The sequence below is a fragment of the Schistocerca cancellata genome, chromosome 1 (genome assembly GCF_023864275.1).
Source record: "Schistocerca cancellata isolate TAMUIC-IGC-003103 chromosome 1, iqSchCanc2.1, whole genome shotgun sequence".
Classification (NCBI taxonomy): Eukaryota; Metazoa; Arthropoda; class Insecta; order Orthoptera; family Acrididae; genus Schistocerca; species Schistocerca cancellata.
The window spans coordinates 94438607-94462175 of NC_064626.1; positions in this window are offsets into that span (position 1 = coordinate 94438607).

Here is a 23569-nt window from a genome sequence, read left to right on the forward strand (position 1 = left end):
GACAGAATTACAATGTCATCGGCGAACCTCAAAGCTTTTATTTCTTCTCCATGGATTTTAATACCTACTCTGAATTTTTCTTTTGTTTCCTTTACTGCTTGCTCAATATACAGATTGAATAACATCGGGGAGAGTTTACAACCCTGTCTTACTCCCTTCCCAATCACTGCTTCCCTTTCATGTCCCTCGACTCTTGTAACTGCCATCTGGTTTCTGTACAAATTGTAAATAGCCTTTCGCTCCCTGTATTTTACCCCTGCCACCTTTAGAATTTGAAAGAGAGTATTCCAGTCAACATTGTTAAAAGCTTTCTCTAAGTCTACAAATGTTAGAAACGTATGTTTGCCTTTCCTTAATCTTTCTTCTAAGATAATTCGTAAGGTCAGTATTACCTCACGTGTTCCAGTGTTTCTACGGAATCCAAACATATCTTTCCCGAGGTTGGCTTCTACTAGTTTTTCCATTCGTCTGTAAAGAATTCGTGTTAGTATTTTCTAGCTGTGGCTTATTAAACTGATAGTTCGGTAATCTGTCAACACCTGCTTTCTTTGGGATTGGAATTATTATATTCTTCTTGAAGTCTGAGGGTATTTCGCCTGTTTCATACATCTTGCTCACCAGATGGTAGAGTTTTGTCAGGACTGGCTCTCCCAAGGCCGTCAGTAGTTCCAATGGAATGTTGTCTACTCCGGGAGCCTTGTTTCGACTTAGGTCTTTCAGTGCTCTGTCAAACTCTTCACGCAGTATCGTATCTCCCATTTCATCTTCATCTATATCCTCTTCCATTTCCATAATATTGTCCGGCAGTATCTATCTTACCCCTAGTGAGATAAGCCTCTACATCCTTACATTTGTCCTCTAGCCATCCCTGCTTAGCCATTTTGCACTTTCTGTTTATCTCATTTTTGAGACGTTTGTATTCCTTTTTGCCTGCTTCATTTACTGCATTTTTATATCTTCTCCTTTCATCAATTAAATTCAGTATTTCTTCTGTTACCCAAGGATTTCTACTAGCCCTCGTCTTTTTACCTACTTGATCCTCTGCTGCCTTCACTACTTCATCCCTCAAAGCTACCCATTCTTCTTTTACTGTATTTCTTTCTCCCATTCCTGTCAATTGTTCCCTTATGCTCTCCCTGAAACTCTGTACAACCTCTGGTTTAGTCAGTTTATCCAGGTCCCATCTCCTTAAATTGCCACCTTTTTGCAGTTTCTTCAGTTTTAATCTGCAGCACATAACCAATAGATTGTGGTCAGAGTCCACATCTGCCCCTGGAAATGTCTTACAATTTAAAACCTGGTTCCTAAATCTCTGTCTTACCATTATATAATCTATTAAGTATTCCACCAGCTACGTCAGTTTTTCTAAAGTCTAAATTCCTTGTCCTGTTCCAGACCTCACGCCAGCCTGCGTGAGCTAAAACGCGTGCCTTTCGGCTTCCTCTAGTAACACGGTGTTGGCTCTCCCGCCAACCCACAACATATACCTCGTGTAATGGCTAAACCGGTCACCAGATTCCAGTTGAAGGTTGCCTAGATAACAGATACCAGGGGCAACAAATATAAAATTTTCAGTATTTCATACAATAATTGACACGATTTAAAAATTTTAAATGCTGCCACTCTACTCATTAAAGGGTGTAATCTTGCGTTAACGGATTAACACAATAAGTCAAATATTGAAGTTAGAAGATGCGTAGATGGTTTGAGGCAGCATATCCAGACTATAATCACCCAGTATTTGAGAAAGAGAGTGCTTAGCGACTTCCAACATACTTTACTCATAGTTTCAAACTTTTCTGAAACTTTGCCACTGACACGCGCCCTCCCTCCCCCCACCCCTCCCAAAAAAAATGAAACGAAAAAAGCTTATCGCTTATTACATTTCCGCTGTTCATGCAGTAAAACTGCAGCATCGGGTTTGCTCTTTTATTTTATTACTTCTTTACTACTAATTCTATTCGCAATATATTTTGCAGACACTTTCCACTTACACCACTGTACATATCTTACACCGACGAGCCAAAAAGTTATGACCACCTGCTTCATAGCTTGTGTACCCGTCTTTGGAACGAAATACATCTTGTACCCGACAGTTTTTTCGCAGGTTTGTGGAGATATGTGGCATCAGATGTCTAAGCACATGTCTTGTAATTCCCGCAAATAACGAGCTGCTGAAATTTGTGTGCGCAGTGGTGTCGCCTGATAGCGACCCAGTGGGTTCGATAGGATTTATATCAGGTCGATTTGGTCGCTGACATCAGCGTGAGTTCACCATTATGCTCCTCCAACCACTGGCTACGAGACACGGAGAATTATACCGCTGAAAAATGACATCGCCGTCGGGGAAGACATCAAGCACGAAGGCATGGAGGTGGCTTGCAGTGTCAGCGCGTGTTCGATTACTACCACAAGCCCCATGCAAGCGCAAGATTGTCTCCCATAGCGTAATACTGCTCCCACCACGTAGTGCACTGGACGTTTCGAGCCGCCGTTCATCTCTATGACGGCATTTGTGGAGACGACCATCGACCTACTGTGGTAAAAATTTGATTCACCCGAAGAGCCACTGATCGACGGTCAAAATCCGATGGTCCTGTGCCCATTCCAAATGTAACTGACCATTTATGTGGGTGTCCGCCCCGATAGCTGTCCTACGGGCTGGGTCGGGGATTTTCTCCGCTCAGGGATTGGGTGTTGTGTTGTCTTCATCATCATTTCATCCCCGTCCGGCGTGCCGGACCTGCCCCGCAAGGGGCCTACCGGCCAATGACGCCAAACGCACATTTCCATTTGTTTCCATGTCTTTGGGTCAACATGTGAACACCTTGGGGTGGTATGCTGAGGAGCTGCATGTTCAACATTGTACGATGAGCGATGTGCTATGAAGCACTTGTGAGTGCACCAGCCTTGTGCTTCTTCGGCAGAGATGCCACAGATCGCCATTTACAGAGTAGGGGTAATGCAGGAGTAGGTTTCATAATGAATAGGAAAATAGGAATGCGGGTAAGCTACTACAAACAGCACAGCGAACGCATTGTTGTGGCCAAGATAGATACGAAGCCCACACCTACTACAGTAGTACAAGTTCATATGCCAACTAGCTCTGCAGATGGCGAAGAAATTGAAGGAATGTATGATGAAATAAAAGAAATTATTCAGATAGTGAAGGGTGACGAAAATTTAATAGTCATGGGTGACTGGAATTCGGTAGTAGGAAAAGGGAGAGAAGGAAACGTAGTAGGTGAATATGGATTGGGGCTAAGAAATGAAAGAGGAAGCCGTCTGTTAGAATTTTGCACAGAGCACAACCTAATCATAGCTAACACTTGGTTCAAGAATCATAAAAGAGCGTCGCTCTTGACTGTACATGATTCAGTATCAATAGTAACTGGTAATGGCACCTTGCTAGGTCGTAGCAAATGACGTAGCTGAAGGCTATGCTAGCTATCGTCTCGGCAAATGAGAGCGTATTTTGTCAGTGAACCATCGCTAGTAAAGTCGGTTGTACAACTGGGGCGAGTGCTAGGAAGTGTCTCTAGACCTGCCGTGTGGCGGCGCTCGGTCTGCAATCACTGATAATGGCGACACGCGGGTCCGACGTATACTAACGGACCGCGGCCGATTTAAAGACTACCACCTAGCAAGTGTGGTGTCTGGCGGTGACACCACAGTACAGATAACTGAATGAGCCATCGCGGGCTGAAGCTGTGATAATTGAATTAATTTCGGGTCCACGTCTGTATCCGCGTGGTCAGCGCGAAGAATTGCTAATAGAAGGCTCCTGGGTTCAATTCCTGTCGGGTCGGACATTTTCTCCGCTCGGGGACGGGGTGTTGTGTCGTCTTCACGTTTGTTCCGTCATAATTGACAGTTCCACAGATGGGATGGCTGTATGGGCACGCCCCGAAAGCCAGTAAATTAAGAAGAAGAAAAAAATAACTACTTTCGCGGATAATTGCCTGTGGGTTTAGTAATATCTTCGATTGTGTAAAGATACGTTTTAGAAGCGCTATCAGGAATCTTCTTGCCAGCCTCTACCGTTACTCTATATCCTATTACAGACGACGGCTGTGATCATGTACGTCAGACGCGCAGGAAATGGTGTGCTTCGCTGGTGGCGACCAGCAAGGCTGCGCCCCAGTAATCGCGAAGATGATCGGTCGCTATCCAGTGTCCAGTGTAGCGTGAAATGTATTCACGGGGGGCGGGGAATCCTACCCGCCGCGCACCGCTTCACAGCGCATTCCCAAGGCCGCACCGCTACCCGCTTCCAGCTACCAAAGGTACTCGTTTTATCCGTCGGAGATCAACGACTAGAGTACCTGGTTTCAGTGAGCACGAGTGTTTCGTAATGGGACTGTAGCCTCAAGATTACTTACGATGTAAATAAAAAAGTAAACTATAGTGACACAGTTCCTGAAATATGAGGACCAATTTATATATGAAGATGGTATCTGTTCTTTCGGGCATCTTCATATAAATATAGTTAAGGCTCACCGGCCATTTGACCATCTTCTTCTGTGCGGATGCACAAACAGCGCCCGAACTCTTATGGGAATCGTCAAAACGCCGCCAGTAATGACTATAATGGGCAGGGGCACTATGACTACAGTGCGGGACAATAAGTTGAGAATGTGGGTGTTCGGTCAGAGGATTAACTGTAATAAAAAAACTGAGTGAATGGATCACCGAAAAGCCTAAATGGGTGACATCGGACGGTCGCCTCGAACAAATTCACCAAACGATACCGAACAAAATGAGAGATATATATACAGGGTGGTCCATTGATCGTGAGCGGGCCAAATATCTCACGAAATAAGCATCAAACGAAAAAACTACAAAGAACCAAACTTGTCTAGCTTGAATGGGGAAACCTAGATGGCGCTATGGTTGGCCCGCTAGATGCCGCTGCCATAGGTCAAACGGATATCAACTGCGCTTTTTAAAATAGGAACCCCCATTTTTAATACACATTCGTGTAGTACGTAAAGAAATATGAATGCTTTAGTTGGACCACATTTTTCGCTTTGTGATAGATGGCGCTGTAATAGTCACAAACATATGGCTCACAATTTTAGACGAACAGTTGGTAACAGGTAGGTTTTTTTAAATTAAAATACAGAACGTAGGTAGGTTTCAACATTTTATTTCGGTTGTTCCAATGTGATACATATACCTTTGTCGGCTTATCATTTCTGAGTACGCATGCTGTTACAGCGTGATTACCTGTAAATACCACAGTAATGCAATAAACGCTCAAAATGATGTCCGTCAAACTCAGTGCATTTGGCAATACGTGTAACGACATTCCTCTCAACAGCGAGTAGTTCGCCTTCCGTAATGTCGCACATGCATTGACAATGCGCTGACGCATGTTGTCAGGCGTTGTCGGTGGATCACGATAGCAAACATCCTTCAACTTTCCCCACAGAAAGAAATACGCGGATGTCATATCAGGTGAACGTCGCGGGCCACAGTATGGTGCTTCGACGACCAATCCATCTGTCATGAAATATGCCATTCAATACCGCTTCAACCGTACGCGAGCTATGTGCCGGACATCTATCATGTTGGAAGTACATCGCCATTCTGTCATGCAGTTAAACATCTTGTAGTAATATCGGTAGAACATTAAGTAGGAAATCAGCATACATTGCACCATTTAGATTGCCATCGATAAAATGGTTGCCAATTATCCTTGTTCCCATAATGCCGCACCATACATTAACCCGCCAAGGTCGCTGATGCTCCACTTGTCGTCGCTGATGCTCCACTTGTCGCAGCCATCGCGGATTTTCCGTTACCCAATAGTGCATATTATGTCGGTTTACGTTACCGCTGTTGGTGAATGACGCTTCGTCGCTAAATAGAACGCGTGCAGAAAATCTGTCATCGTCCCGTAATTTCTCTTGTGCCCAGTGGCAGAACTGTACACGACGCTCAGAGTCGTCGCCATGCAATTCCTGGTGCATAGAAATATGGTACGGGTGCAATAGATGTTGATGTAGCATTCTCAACACCAACGTTTTTGAGATTCCCGATTCTCGCGCAGTTTGTCTGCTACTCATGTGCGGATTAGCCGCGACAGCAGCTAAAACACCTACTTGGGCATCATCATTTGTTGCAGGTCGTGGCTGACGTTTCACATGTGACTGAATACTTCCCGCTTCCTTAACTGACGTAACTATCCGGCGAACGGTCCGGACACTTGGATGATGTCGTCCAGGATACCGAGCAGCATACATAGCACACGCTGGGCATTTTGATCACAATAGACATACATCAACACGATATCGACATTTTCCGCAATTTGTAGACGGTCCATTTTAACACGGGTAATGTATCACGAAGCAAATACCGTCCGCACTGGCGGAATGTTACGTGATACCACGTACTTATACGTTTGTGACTATTACAGCGCCATCTATCACAAAGCGAAAAATGTGGTCCAACTAAAACATTCATATTTCTTTACGTGCTACACGAATATGTAATAAAAAAAACGCGGGTTCCTATTTAAAGAAAACGCAGTTGATATCCGTTTGATCTATGGCAGCGCCTTCTAGCGGGCCAACCATAGCGCCATTTGGTTTCCCCCTTCAAGCTAGATGAGTTTCGTTCTTTGTAGTTTTTTCGTTTGATGCTTATTTCGTGAGATATTTGGCCCGGTCACTATCAGTAGACCACCCTATATATATATATATATATATATATATATATATATATATATATATATATATATATATATATATATATGTGTGTGTGTGTGTGTGGCAGGGACTATATATATATATATATATATATGTGTGTGTATGTGTGTGTGTGTGTGTGTGTGTGGTAGGGACTATATATATATATATATATATATATATATATATATATATATATATATTGTCCCGGTCGGCGCACATTGAAATACTCGTAATCGCGTCCCAGTACCGAAGCACGTAAGGGAGACAGAACAGAAAGGCGGTTGCATGCTGCCGTCCTATGACGCGATTATTTCGATGCGGACTAGAAGTGCAGATATGTATCTGCATACAAACAAAACACTGATTCTGTTACTTGATTTTTTTCTTGGTGGTAATTAAAACTTTAAAGACTATGTCACGTATTTCTTTAAAACGGGTATACACGATGGTGCACATGAAGAATGTAGGAATTATAAACATGAGAGGAATGTTACTTCACCATCGTGCAGTTAGGCTGCACTGGAAAATCTGAAAACAGGTAACTCTGGAAGAATCTCTGATGAGGCATCGAAAATCGGATACGTCGAAGGAAATTGATTCATTTGCTCAACGTTTAATGAAATGTGTTATACAAAATTTATCAGTCAACAGGACTCTGTTTCCTTTTATTTTCGATACGTAATTCTACCCGATCTTGTAATCGTTAATAACATTACTTTCTTATCTTTTTTCTCTACGTGGTTAGTGTTGTATACCGAGTTTGACAGTGTTAGTGGCATTTGGTGGGCAGATGCCGTCGCCATCGGCCCGCACTCCGGAAGGATTCTGTGTATCCTATTTGTCTGCGTCTATCGTAAATAGCATGTTCAAGCTTGACGACGGAAAAAATTGGAAATTTTCGGTAATGTCTTATGGGACCAAACTGCTGAGGTCATCGGTCCCTAATCGTACACAATATGTAATCTAACTTTAAGTTACGCTATGGACAACACACACGCCCGTGCCCGAGCGAGGACTCGAACCTCCGACGGGGGGGAGCCGCACAAACCGTGACAAGGCACCCGAGACCGCGTGGCTACCTCGCGCTGCGTAACGACGTTTTCTAAGTGTTTGCATAGTGTGTATCAGAGTCTGCACGTCATCACCACCTCAGTATTTATCTAGTTGGATGTGAGAAACCACCTAAAACACATCTTTGTCTTCCGGAAGCCTGTGCTGTTGAGCTTTCGCCACCCGGGGGAGGAACAGTTAACTACATTGTAATCCCTAATTACATGTATTATTTATAAGAAAATACTGGACATATAAATGAAAACACTGGCAAATCTACACACAGCTTTTGTTGTCGTTTCCGCTAAAACCATCTCCATCGTTCAAAAAAATGGTTTAAATAGCTCTGAGCACTATGGGACTTAACATCTGAGGTCATGAGTCCTCTAGAACTTAGAACTACTTAAACCTAACTAACCTAAGGACATAACACACATCCATGCCCGAGGCAGGATTCGAACCTGCGACCGTAGCAGTCGGCCGGTTCCGGACTGAAGCGCCTAGAAGTACTCGGCCATCGCGGCTGGGCATCTCCATCGTATCCCTATTTAATACATCGGAAAGTAAATTGCAGAAATTAAAAGTGATGCCATAGGACCAGTCGATAATTTTTTGTATGTAGGGCAGATCACTTGACGGGCAGAAAAAGAATGAGAATAGCTTGGAGTGCAGCTGGTAAACGTAACAGTTTTGAAAATGACGTTCGCCGTGCGTCCCACGATGAAAGTTGGCCTATGTGTACTGCCAGTTTTCCCTTACGCTAACGAGACGCGAACTTTAAATGAGAAAACCGTCCAAAAAACTGGGGGTTGTTCAGCGAGTAGTGGAGAGACGCATGTTGCAGTTAGCATGAGAACCCGTGGTCAATTAGAGCTACAAGGGTGTGCGGACTGGTATGCAGATGCGGCTGCTTTTTTGCTGACGGCTGACGGGTCCGGATAGGACACGACGCGGCCGATCGGCGGTGGCGGCGCCGACGGCGTACTTGCGGTACCTCGAACGGGATCGCTCCACTGGCGGCGACAGGCGTACTTCCTGTCGCCCGCCGAGAGCGCGAAGCCGCGACCCGCAGCAGCCGAAGCCGTCTGCCGCGCAGCGCGTCACATAAGCGAGAAGGGCAAGGTGTGTTTGCCACTAGGACAGCCTAGCTACTGCAGCTCTCACAAGGGGACCGCGAGCCTACTAGTTATCCACCGATTTCGTCCACATTTGTGTTATGCAGGGTGTTACAAAAAGGTACGGCCAAACTTTCAGGAAACATTCCTCACACACAAAGAAAGAAAGTATGTTATGTGGGCATGTGTCCGGAAACGCTTACTTACTATGTTAGAGCTCATTTTATTATATTGAGCAAGCAGTAAAGGAAACAAAAGAAAAATTCGGAGTAGGTATTAAAATCCATGGAGAAGAAATAATAACTTTGAGGTTCGCCGATGACATTGTAATTCTGTCAGAGACAGCAAAGGACTTGGAAGAGCAGTCGAACGGAATGGACATTGTCTTGAAAGGAGGATATAAGATGAACATCAACAAAAGCAAAACGAGGATAATGGAATTTAGTCGAATTAAGTCAGGCGATGCTGAGGGACTTAGATTAGGAAATGAGACACTTACAGTAGTAAAGGAGTTTTGCTGTTCGGGGAGCAAAATAACTGATGATGGTCGAAGTAGAGAAGATATAAAATGTAGACTGGCAATGGCAAGGAAAGCGTTTCTGAAGAAGAGAAATTGGTTAACATCGAGTATAGATTTAAGTGTCAGGAAGTCGTTTCTGAAAGTATTTGTATGGAGTGTAGCCATGTATGGAAGTGAAACATGGACGATAAATAGTTTGGACAAGAAGAGGATAGAAGCTTTCGAAATGTGGTGCTACAGAAGAATGCTGAAGATTAGATGGGTAGATCACGTAACTAATGAGGAGGTATTGAATAGAATTGGGGAGGAGTTTGTGGCACAACTTGACGAGAAGAAGGGACCGGTTGGTACGACATGTTCTGAGGCATCAAGGGATCACAAATTTAGCATTGGAGGGCAGCGTGGAGGGTAAAAATCGTAGAGGGAGACCAAGATATGAATACACTAAGCAGATTCAGAAGGATGTAGGTTGCAGTACGTACTGGGAGATGAAGAAACTTGCACAGGATAGGGTTAGCATGGAGAGTTGCATCAAACCAGTCTCAGGACTGAAGACCACAACAACAACCGCTCATTTTATAACTTCTCTTCAAATCACATTAATCATGGAATGGAAACACACAGCAACAGAACGTACCAGCGTGACTTCAAACACTTTGTTACAGGAAATGTTCAAAATGTCCTCCGTTAGCGAGGATACATGCATCCACCCTCCGTCGCATGGAATCCCTGATGCGCTGATGCAGCCCTGGAGAATGGAGTGTCACAGCCGTCCACAATACGAGCACGAAGTTTCTCTACATTTGGTACCGGGGTTGCGTAGACAAGAGCTTTCAAATGCCCCCATAAATGAAAGTCAAGAGGGTTGAGGTCAGGAGAGCGTGGAGGCCATGGAATTGGTCCGCCTCTACCAATCCTTCGGTCACCGAATCTGTTGTTGAGAAGCGTACGAACACTTCGACTGAAATGTGCAGGAGCTCCATCGTGCATGAACCACATGTTGTGTCGTACTTGTAAAGGCACATGTTCTAGCAGCACAGGTAGAGTATCCCGTATGAAATCATGGCGGTGAATCGAGGAAGTACAGTACATACTGACGAAACTAAAATGAGCTCTAACATGGCAGGTAAGCGTTTCCGGACACTTGTCCACATAACATCTTTTCTTTATTTGTGTGTGAGGAATGTTTCCTGAAAGTTTGGCCGTACCTTTTTGTAACACACTGTTTACACGGCCTGGCCAGAAACAAAGCCGACAGCAGTGGGAGCGCGAGATGGCCACGCGTTTAGGGAAAAAAAAACATAGCATTTTGTCACGGGTTGGACGAGCCATCGGCCATGTATGTTCACGTAGTTTCCAAGGAGCGGTCGGCGTAGCGGAAAGATTAGAGAACGGTAATCCGTGGGTCGTGGGATTGATTTCCCATACGTTACTGACACTACAAATAAAACGAGATAATTTTCTCTGTAGGCCTACATAAAAGGCAAAATTGACTGACTGTCCATTGTCCAGTCCGAACCACTAAGCATAGAAACGGTGTGGATGTTATACTACAGCTGCCGTCCAAGAAGGAATTTTTGGAAATTCCAGCGCTAAGGGGGTGAATGGGGGATAAATTTTTTTTATTTTTATTTTATTTTATTTTTTTTTAATGTCACTATGAACTCAAGTTTGAAGCTAGATCTACGAAAATTGGTATTTGGTTTCTGGGTCAAATAAAGAAATAAGTGTTTCACCATTTATTCGAAACTTAATACCTTGGGGTCGAAATAGAGGGTGAAATCTTTTCTTTAAAATATGTGATTATTAAAGAACTACTAAAGTATTTTTAAAGCCACATTAAGAAAATTCAAATTCGACTTCTCGGTTACAAAAAAAAAAAAAATGCGAGTTTCAATGTTTTTGGAAATTGAACCTCTAAGGGCGTGATACAGGGGATAAGATTTTTTGTGAAAATATTTTACTACTAGGTCTACAACCTTGCTTCCGTCGTTTTTTCTCGAAGTTCGGAGCTTTATTGTGAAAAACTAACAAAAAAATTATGATTCATAGTATTTCCCATCGTTGGCCACTACATTCTCCCATCTTTCGCATAACATACGAATCCCATGGCGGAAGAACTGGGCGTCTTTTGTGGGGATCCATGAATCGATTCAATTTTGCACTTGTTCGTATGATCGGAAGTGCTGGACAGCCAGACTGTATGCCACTGATCGAAAAAGGTGGTAGTCAGAGAGAGCAGCGTATGGAGAATACGGCGGTAGGGATAGGACGTCTCATTTTAACGTTTCCATGTATATTTTGACGGGTTTTGCGACATGCACCGACCTGCTGCAAAATTACCTTTACGTGTCTATCGCTGTATTGTAACCGTTTGTGTTTCAGTGCTGGGCTCGAACGGATCAATTGCTTTCGATAATGATGTCCTGTGACTGTCTTCCTCTGTTTCAGTAGCTACGAAAACGTTCTGTTTTCCACCGCCATGCCGGTCTTCGACATCAAAATCACCGTTCTTAAGGCGTTGAAAACATTCTCTGGCCGGCCGGAGTGGCCGAGCGGTTAAAGGCGCTACAGTCTGGAACCGCGCGACCGCTACGGTCGCAGGTTCGAATCCTGCCTCGGGCATGGATGTGTGTGATGTCCTTAGGTTAGTTAGGTTTAAGTAGTTCTAAGTTCTAGGGGACTTATGACCACAGCAGTTGAGTCCCATAGTGCTCAGAGCCATTTGAACCATTTGAACCAAAACATTCTCTGCACGTTTTTCCACTAATAGTTCCCTCACCATTGGTCTTACCCAGCATTTCAAGAGCCACAGCCGCAGATTTCTTCGTGTTAAAGCAGAAAATTAAAACTTCCCACAAATGGCGAGAAATGTGTACGTAAGTTCACGTACTTAATCGAGAATAACCTTATGATGTAATCACAAATCGACTAATATTTTTATGGCATTATGTTTAGAGACGCCTAAGCTTATTGTATTACACGTGTGACCAACCACCCGAACCCCACTTGCCGCTACTGCCGTCTATTGCAAAACGGCGGAAGCAAAGTTGTAGACCCAATAAGAAAGCATTTTTAAAAACGAAAACTATGAATCCCCTGAGGCTTTTCCGAAATGGAATGTCCCATGCGTCTAGCTCAAACTACCATTCCTCGTTCTGTTAATTCCCGACGTGCGGCCACAGTCCCGTCGGAAACCGTTACACGTGAGTCACCTGAGTACAACTGGCAGCTCCTCCAATGCACTGCCCTTTTGTACCGTGTGTACGCGATGCTACTGCTATTTGTGTACGTGGCTGCCTCAACCCATGATTTTTGTCACCGTAGTGTACATCAGAGCGGAAGAGAGCGTGCCTCACGTACGCTTATGTCTGCAGTGTTCTCTCTGAGGGCGAGGCCAGCCAGAGCTGATAATCGCAGCAGGAGTGGCCACGCGTGAAATGAAACGGCGGCGGCGGCGCTGTGTGTGCTCGTGGTTTCCCCTTTGACCACTGCGGGAATAACGATCAAGTCGTGCCTAGCCGGACCGCATTCCGGGCTCTGGTCGGCTGCAAGTTTTTCCTGCGTCTAACTGTAAGGCTGAACGCGGAGCGTATCGTTGGGGTTTCTTCTTCCGACAATCTCCGACGTCTTTGCATCTTAGGCGAGAGCTGCAGTGGTCAACATTTTTTTTATTATTAGTTTTTTTCGTACACAGGTGACCGCTACAGGGTTAGTTACGTAAACGCAGCAGCATCATTCAACAACGTTTTCTTAATTACGTGCTGTGTTCTGTAGTCCTACATAAAAGGTGGAGCTTCAAAAAGATATAAAGTCTGTTAACAAAAAGGGTTCAAATGGCTCCAAGCACTGTGGTACTGAACATCTGAGATCATCAGTCCCCTAGACTTAGAACTACTTAAAGCTAACTAACCTAAGGACATCACACACATCCAAGACCGAGGCAGGATTCCAACCTGCGACCGTAGCAGCAGCGCGGTTCCGGACTGTAGCGCCTTTAACCGCTTGGCCACCCCGGCCGTCAAAAATGTGTGTGAAATCTTATGAGACTTAACTGCTGAGGTCATCAGTCCCTAAGCTTACACACTACTTAACCTAAATTATCCTAAGGACAAGCACACACCCATGCCCGAGGCAGGACTCTTACCTCCGCCGGGACCAGCCACACAGTCCATGACTGCAGCGCCTTAGACTGCTCGGGTAATCCCACGCGGCTATGTGCATCCAAAAACACTATCATAATCCTAATTTGAAAATGTCTCCATTACTATATCAGGTAATTTTGATTAATGTCATGTGACTGATTAAAGGAGCTTATGTTTTGGTAGACCGCAGACAGATGGTAAAAGTTTAAAGGCCAATTTACACGCAAAATAATTTCCAGTTACTGATTTATTACCATCAGTCTTATTGTAGGCTTGTATGTCTTTCCTAATTCCTGGTGTAATTTAATGCAACTAAGACTTTTATCTACGGTTCGGTAGTACTCGAAATCGGCACGCCATTCTTTGCATTTTATTCTAATTTTTGTGAATAACAAGTTACTCTGTGTAATAAAGTTGTGTAAGGAAATTATACATTTCTTTTCTCTCTGTTGCAGGTAAGTGCAGCGACATTGTGAAACCTCCACTGTTTCGTGGGTACCAATTTTGGTCTGTCACGCGAAACTACGTAGTTAACGGTGAGTTACCGACTACGTGCGTCCTATCAGTATGCCACAGAGAGGAAGGTAAATTGCTTTAGTCAGTATACTGCAGTCCAGCAGACTCACTTCTCATCTGGCTGTGATTATTAGCGCTTTTTCTGCTCCGTAGATAGTCCCGATAATAAGCAGCAATAAACAAATTCAGCACAATCAGAAGCATTCTTTGTAGACATAGGCAGATATACGCATACTTAACTCTATTCTCTGTTTAACAGTGACTGATTAGTCTTTTCTTACAGCAACACATAACTTACTGTTTACAGTGCTTGAAGTGTCCACCTTACCCTGTATATCAGCCATTGAGAGCCATGTAAATAACGTATTATAACTAACGAGCTAATACAAACGTTCAATTAATAACCGGTCTACTCTTTGTTAAGGCACCTTAAAAGGAGAGCTGATTGAAAAGTAATTTTGAACGGCTTTTTACTTACGGTAGAGTTTGTGTTCTTCTCATTTTGTGTTTCGAGAAACAAATTTGTAATTTTAATGTGGCATATATTTTGAATCCATACAAAATGACAACGTCAGTATCTGAGCACCATGGGACATAACTTCTGAGGTCATCAGTCCCCTAGAACTTAGAACTACTTAAACCTAACTAACCTAAGGACATCATACACACCCATTCCCGAGGCAGGATTCGAACCTGCGACCGTAGCGGTCGCGTGGTTCCAGACTGTAGCGCCTAGAAGCGCTCGGCCACCCCGGCCGGCACAATTTATTTATTTTTCTATTTTCATATTTACCCAGACATGTTCCGACACGTATGTGTCATCTTCTGTGCGTCAAATTTTTATTTGTGTAATCTATAATATCAAATTTATGATAATTTAAATATTGTAGGCCTAAGAACTACGATATGTCCATTTTGCTTTGTTTTATTTAGACGCTCATCTTAAAATTACATCACTAAACTAACTGCACTATTATCCATCGGTTTTTGTTCCCTTTTTAGTCGGTTTTTATCTTTATTTATTTATTTATTTTTTACAGCATGTCATCTGCAAACTAGCCATGAAGAAATTTATTGTGTATTTGTGAAGAGCTGCTTCTTGGGTGGTTTATGAGCGTTTCGGTAGTTACATTTTTCATCCGTGCGTCTCTGGTAGATGTCTCGATCAACTGCTGCTCAGTGCACTGTTTCCACACAGTTTTTCACAGCCGGCCGGCGTGGCCGAGCAGTTCTAGGCGCTTCAGTCTGGAACCGCGGTACCGCTACGGTCGCAGGTTCGAATCCTGCCTCGGGCATGGATGTGTGTGATGTCCTTAAGGTTAGTTAGGTTTAAGTAGTTCTAAGTTCTAGGGGACTGATGACCTCAGAAGTTAAGTCCCATAGTGCTCAGAGCCATTTGAACCATTTTTGAACAGTTTTTCACAAAATTTTCGCTCACCAGTTCACCTCAGATGTACTTCACAAAATGTGGCGAAACGTGATCTGAGGTGACACATACGACTTCACACTCAGTGGGAGGTGTTAACGTTGTTGTCGCTGCTCACTTGTTCATTGTTGGTCTTGTATTTGTTGTGGCGCAAATTTTGAATGTTTCGTCAGAACTAGTGTGGTGTGGCTGCTGGGAGAGGGCAGAATGTATGTGCGTGTACCGGATAAGAGAGAGAGAGAGAGAGAGAGAGAGAGAGCATTGAAGGGGGGCGTGGGAGGGTGGGCGAAAGAATTAAACAGTTTATCGATATATGAGAATGTTTGATTGTTATGTTTTATGTGGGAAGTTGCCTTTGTATAGTTCATTGAGTGTTCTAAACAGTGTTTTGTTGCACAGTGGTGTATTTTCATTCAGGACTCTCTTTCCTTGTATTATTACTTTTTGTATGTGTTAGTTCTCCTCTATTGTGAGTTTTTAATACACACTCTCTAGTGCCTTTACTCTACCGTGAAATCCTCAGTTCGTGGTCTTGCGGTAGCGTTCTTGCTTCCCGCGCACGGGGCTCCGGGTTTGATTCCCGGCGGGGTCCAGGGATTTTCTCTGCCTCGTGTTGACTGGGTGTTGTGTGTTCTTCATCATCATTGACTCGCAAGTGGCCAAGTGGCGTCATCTAAAAGGACTTGCAATACGGCGGCCGAACTTCCGCGCATAGGGGTCCCGACCAACAATGTCATACGATCATTTCATTTTCTCCCCTAAAACCAAACCGATCGTCATTAAGGTAAAGTAATTATCATACGTGAAATTTTACAGCTTGGTTTTGATTGTAATGGACTTTTCCCACAAGGTCATAGTGGATACACTCTTCTAAAATGTAGCGTAAGCAGAAGGCAGGTTGCGAATGTAACACGCAGCTTGCTGGAGCCTGTGTCGGAAGTTGACCGTGTTGCAGCCACTGTGCTCTTTACGGACGTAAACAGCCGTGGCGGGGTGCCTGGCGCGTGCCGCCTACACGTGTTGTCGAGGCGCCTCTGGGGACTGCGAAGGCGGCGGCTCTGCTGTCAGAAACTTCACGCCCGCCGCGAAAGGCCACGGCCGCGTCGTCTGCACTCTGCGGTCTGCACAGAAAGGCCGCGCAGTAGCTGCTGCCACGCGCCCTTCTACTCTACCCGCACTCTCCTTTGTCGCTGGTCCCTCTCTCTGCTTACAAGGGCTACCGTATCTTTTGTGACGACCCACTGTCACCGCGGTCAGGACTCGTCCGCTTCCCAGTCGCTGTCTCATAAACAGAGCGTGACTGCACTAAACACGCATTCGAGAGGACGAGATCAAAGTCTCCGTTCGACCTTGCGGATTTAGATTACTCATCGTTTTTTTCTAAACGAGTTAGGCCAAGCGATGGGACGATTGGCTCCCCCATCCTCCCTGTAATCCGAGCTGCTTCTCCGTCTCTGATGACGTCATCTCGTGGGGGCGTATACACGCTAGTCTTCCTGCATACGCCGCGACATCCTCTGCCAGTGACGTCATTGGACGGCACCATGGAAGGGCATGTGTTTGCAACACCGCCCTTCCGACCATTAATGTCAGCTTCTCGCAGTTGAATCGGTGAAAACGGAACACTTGTAGGATGGTTTTGTCGGTCTCTATCTGTCTGTCTCTCCGCCAGTTAAAACCCCTTTCTTATTATGGGGAACGGATAGACGGGTCCAAATTTATGTTAACATACTGAGGTCTTATTGATTGGCGACTCCATGTTGTCCTGTGCACTACGACCAGATAACAGGTATACATGAACAAATGTGATTGCCGTAAGCTTATTGACAACAGTGCATCCTAATTTAAGTTATACAATATAGCACTGAAGATGGTCACTCAGTGACAGAAAATCGATTTTGCGATAGTAAAAAATATACGACCAATGCTGTCTCTTTTTTCAAGTATACTGAGGTCTATAAACATTTGGCTGGGTAGTAAATGAAAGCTTTTGAATGAATTTATTCAAAAGATGCGCCCATTCATGTCACATATTTTGATACTCGCAAACTCACTCATCAAAACCTTCAGGGTACTTCCCGCTGACCTAGAATCATGAAATTTGGCGAGGAGCAAGGTACCACAGTAAAAGTAATGGAAAAACTCCGATACCACAAGAAAGAATATTTATTTTATGATTTGTTACCTGACTGCCAGTCTCTACGCCTATTAAGACCCCTTTTTCTGAGGAATTGCAGTAGCAAATGCGAAATTACGCAAAAAATTTAAATTAAAACTTGACATTTAAGAGATTCTTGAAAGTCTTGGAATTCCCGGGACTGATACCTTACCAATATCGATATCGACAACAGGTGAAAATCGTCGACATTCTCGATTACCAGGATGGATGATCTATCGATACACATAATTACTGTACGGAACCCTTAGAGCGGGACACTACTCGCACTTGGCCCATTTTTCCATATAGTCTCCGTCCCTTTCAAATGCATTACGCCACCAAAGAACTGAGCCCCGAATACCTCCGCGTCGGCACTCAGGACCAGAACGTTTGAGGCACTGAGCAGCCTTCACAAGGGAGTCACCGTCTTCAAATCTCGTTCCGCGAAGGGATTCCTTCAGTTTACAATTGAGGCGGTGATCAAACGGTGCAGATCAGAACTGTAGTGTTGGATGTTTCGATGTTGTTCATCTAAGCTGTGTAATGTCGGTGGTGGTTTCCTCACTGGCAAGTCACCGGGCGTTATCATGCACCCCCAAACATGGTGTTTCTGTTCTCGAACGTGACACATTCGAACATGAAGAGTGTGACTTAGAAAGTCGCGATGAGGGGTACAATTAGCATGGAAGGTCAAGGCTCCTACTAGGTTACTCCTTAACACAACAATTAGCAAATCAATAATTAACAATTTATTCAAAACAAGCTTTTATATAACAAATAAGAGGCAATCAACACGTGGCCGTGTTTAAGACAATATCAAAATATACAATCATAACAACAGACTTAAAAGGTGAGCCACGGAGAAATCAATAGTTAAGAAACATAAATTACAATCTGAAGGTGATTTTAAAAGGTGGCACAGGTAGTTTTTTTTTAATGAAAGTGCTTTACAAAACACACCAGTTCGTTACAAACCCAAATAACACAAGGAGCACAACAAATTAATACAATTGATTCACAAGCGACTTAAAACGCCCCTTTTTTTACATATACATGAAACGGGTTAAATGTCTACCAAACGGGCTGTGTTGCCAGGCTGCCCTGGGCAAAAGGTGACTTAACTTAAAATGCTGGAAGCAGCAGACCAGCCGTCCAAAACAACACCTAAACGCCGGGGCCCTACCGGGAGTCACTTCCCATTAGACGGCACGTCACAGCTTCTGTGCACCGAAGCGGAACGTGGCGCCGCTCCCACACACCGCAACTCGCAGAAAACTGGAAAAAAACAGACCGCGGAAAACACGGCAAACACCAAACAAACTTCAATTAATATAAGGTAAGAGATTAATAAACAACAATATAAATGAAGAAACAATAAATGCTTTCAATAAAAGTGACTCAAGTTTTACAGCAATATCAATGCTGTACAACATTTAAACTAAGAACTGTATACAAGTCCAATGCTGAAAATACAGTATCAGACTTTTACACTCTCATAGTTTGCCAAACAATATTTCCACATATGATTAAGGCCGACAATGTGTACAAAGTTGAAATGGAAAAAAATTCAAGATAATATCACGTTATTCAAATGCACAACGATACAAGGTTTTGTTCACTTTAATTTCGTTGCATCGGTCTGCATTGCAGCTGCCAATTGTGTAAGCTTGGTATGCATAAATTTACAACCAAACTATGACCTAATATCGTCAATACTTTACAGTTACTACATCATTTGGGAACACTGATTTTTTAAAGGAAGTAGTGACTGCTGGTCTCCATGCGGTCACACACCTTGCCGGCTGCTCTTACTTCAGCAACGCGTACATTATGTTAACCAACCAACAAGTACACTCGCTGCAACGCAAATCGTTCAACGAAACGAAGGCCCCAAATTCACTTACACCTTCGATGGAGAGCGCTGTCCGAGATGGTCTCGAGGAATGGGTCTCTCCGAGAAAACAGGCACCGAAGCAATGTGACGAGCGGCGCCAGGAGTTGACATCAGGCAGGTGCACCACAAACTCGCGACCGTCCTGCAAGGCAGACCGGCCGCGCCGCTGCTGGCCGAGCTCGCGTGTTTTGCTCCTTCGTCCCCTCAAATACGTCCTAGCTCCTCGCAGCGAGTCCGACGACCAACTCGCCGACCCCAAATACCCGCCGCCAGATCACAACAGGGCCAAAGATCGTAGTACAGCCGTGTAATCGATAGTGACGTGCCAAAGAGCTGGTGTGCCAGAAAAGGTGCACCACGGCTCAAAGAGTTTTAAGATTGCGACATAAGCGTAATAACTGGTAGTCGTTCCGCGTGGCATGCTGTCCACAGTCTGTGCAGTCGTTGGTCTGCCGCTGCGCGAAAGGTCCCGAGTACTGGCATGTCTAGTTTCAACAGATAATTACTTGCTCGATGACTAAGAGTACTGCGATGGTTCAAATGGCGCTGAGCACTATGGGACTTAACAGCTATGGTCATCAGTCCCCTAGAACTTAGAACTACTTAACCCTAACTAACCTAAGGACATCACACAACACCCAGTCATCACGAGGCAGAGAAAATCCCTCATCCCGCCGGGAATCGAAACCGTGACCCCGGGCGTGGGATGCGAGGACGCTACCGCACGACCACGAGCTGCGGACAGTACTACAATGAACAGCGTCATCCTCATACACCTTCTTAAGTCTTTTGTCAATGTTTGTCACTGTCTGTTTCTCATAACCTTTGCTTCAGACGAACACAAAGTGCAGCAACCATCTACACGGAGTGCTGTGACAGCGCGACTTGCGAGAAAGAGGTTGAATTAAATCTGAACACAAGTGGGAAGAATGTTTCTATGACCTCCGAGAATAAGAAAGATGTAGAACAAAAGTTAAATATTTTGAGAAAAAGCAAGTTATACATTGCTTTTGGAGTGACCCTTGTCCAATATATACAAGAACCAACAAGGAACAATGAAAATGGTAGTCCATCAGAGAAATGCTGGACTTACAAATATGTAAGACGGACATGCAGTCTACCTGCCCTGCTGTTCAACCTGTCCGTCAAATGAGTAATAACGGAAATAAAAGAAACCTTCCAGACTGAAATTAAAATTCACGGGCAAAATTTACGAATGATAAGAAACATTGATGACATTGCTACACTCGCTGTAAGTGAGAATTGCAAGACATACTGAATGGAATGAATAGTATAATGAGCACAGAATATTTTCTGGGAGTAAACTAAAGAAATACGGATGTAATGGGGAATAAGAGAAATGAGATTAGCGAAGAAGTTAACATCCAAATTGGGGAATACAGCGTTGTCGAAGTGAAGGAATTCTGCTGCGTCGGAAGCAAAGTAACACAACGAATGAAGCAAGGAGAAATAAAAAGCAGAGCAGCACAGGCAAAGAGTGCTGTCGTGGCCAAAAGAGGTCTGCTAATACCATGTCGCATTAATTTGAGGAAGAAATTTCGAGAATGTACGTCCGAAGCACAGCACTCTTTGGTAGTGAAACATGGACTGTGGGAAGACTGGTACAGAAGAGAACAGAAGCATTTGAGATGTGGTGCTACAGACAAATATTGAAAATTACTTGGACTGATGAAGTAAAGGATGAGGAAGCTTTGCGCAGAATCGGCGAGGAAAGGAGTACATAGAAAACACTGACAAGAAGAAGGAACAGGATGATACGCATGTGGTACAGGTCAGGAAATAATTGTACTCAAGGAGCCCTAGAGCTCAAAAACTGTAGGGGAAGTCAGTTTGGAGTATATTGAATAAATGGTGCGTGGCAACCAGTCTGATGCAAACTATTATATTTTAAGGTAGCATGTCGCCTACACTTGCACTTAATTCAGACATTTCACGTGGTGCTGTAATGGTGTCGCCGTGCTGTACAGGTCTCAACTGTGTGCTTTTCTGTATTGCCATTGCATTCATACGCGGGCAAGGTGGAGTGTTGCATTGTACTAAAATGTATGTGTAAGGGACAGACAGGCGCCATAGAAATTTGTTACATACTTGCGAAGTACAGGATGATTGTAAGTTCCAGTATCAGAACGCTGTAAAAAAAAAAAGAAACGCTCTTCAGAACGACGTCAAATTTGATGAAATATTATCGAAGAAGGCAGAAATATTATGGAAACAAAAAAAAAAAAAAAAACAAAAAACAAAAAAAAAAAAGAATTAACGAAAATTTTCCTGCTAGGCGGCGCTGTAAATATCATAACTTAAATGGGTTTGGCTACAAATGACAGATAAATCGCAAAACGACGGCATAGCAACGTAGGACTACGTGACTAACATTGCAGCCGGCCGCGGTGGTCTAGATGTTCTGGCGCTGCAGTCCGGAACCGCGGGACTGCTACGGTTGCAGGTTCGAATCCTGCCTCGGGCATGGGTGTGTGTGATGTCCTTAGGTTAGTTAGGTTTAAGTAGTTCTAAGTTCTAGGGGACTTATGACCTAAGATGTTGAGTCCCATAGTGCTCAGAGCCATTTTTGAACTAACATTGCAATATCAGCTGTAAGTGCGTGATAAGCCACTGCAAATGTGAAATGCTGGTACATTAATAACCGGCGTAACCGCCAGAGTGTTGATTGCAGGCATGCAAACGTGTTGTACAGGTGCCAGATGTCAGTTTGTGGGCTGGAGTTCCGTGACTGTTGCTCTTGGTTGGTCAATACAGTTACGATTAATGCTGTTTGTGGATGGCGCTGGAGTTGTGCGATGATGCCTCACATGTCCTCGATTCGATACAGACCTAGTGATTGAGCAGGCCCAGGAAACCTGTCGACACTCTGTAGAGCATGTTGGGTTACAACAGCGGTATGTGGGCGAGCGTTATCCTGTTGAAAAAGACCCCCTGGAATGCTGTTCATGAATGACAGCACAAGAGGTCGAATAACCAGACTGACGTACAGATATGCAGTCAGGATGTGTGGGACAACTACGAGAGCGTTCCTGATGTAAGCCGGCCCGGGTGGCCGAGCGGTTCTAGGCGCTACAGTCTGGAACCGCGCGACCGCTAGGGTCGCAGGTTCGAATCCTGCCTCGGACATGGATGTGTGTGATGTGCTTAGGTTAGTTAGGTTTGAGTAGTTCTAAGTTCTGGGGGACTGATGACCTTAGAAGATAAGTCCCATAGTGGTCAGAGCCATTTGAACCTGATGTAATACGAAATTGCACCCGAGACCATAACTCCAGGAGTAGATCGAATATGTTTAGGCCGTTGTCAGGTTGGTTGCAGGCTCTCAAATGGCGTTCTTCTAACCACAATACACGGCCATCACTGGTCCTGTTTTCCAACTACCTCTTGCTTACCACTGAAGCCGCAAACGGCGGTGGTTTGGGATCATTCTAATGAACACTACAGCGGGTCTGCCTCGGAGCTGTCGTTGAAGTAACCGATTTGTAACAGTTCATTGTGTCGCTGTGGTGCCAGCTGCTGCTCAGATCGCTGCTGCAAATGCTGTACGATGCGCCAAACATGTGCGCCGAACACGATGATTTTCCCCCTCGGCAGTGCCACGCGGCTGTACGGAGCCGGCTGTTCTTGCGACTGTGTATTCACGTGACAACCATTGCCAGCAGTCATGTACAGTAGCTACACTCCTGCGAAGTCTTTCTGCAGTATCGTAGAAGGAACACCCAGCTTCTCGTAGCCTTATTAGACGACATCGTTCAAACTCAGTGAGGCGCTGATAATAGCGTCTTTGTCGCCTTACAGACAATTTTGACTAAAATAAAATTACTACGTCCAGTCTCAAAGTTAACTAACGCTCACGACCGTTACAGCGTGTATTTAAACCAAACCTGGTTCGCATCCTAATAGTGGCAATATTAACGCCACTCTTGGGCGACTGGGGCGGAATTTGAACAGATATCATATTTCAGATCTAGGAACACGCCTACCAACGTTAGTTTATGTCGCACATCTCCTTCTTGGTGGTGAGATTTTTTC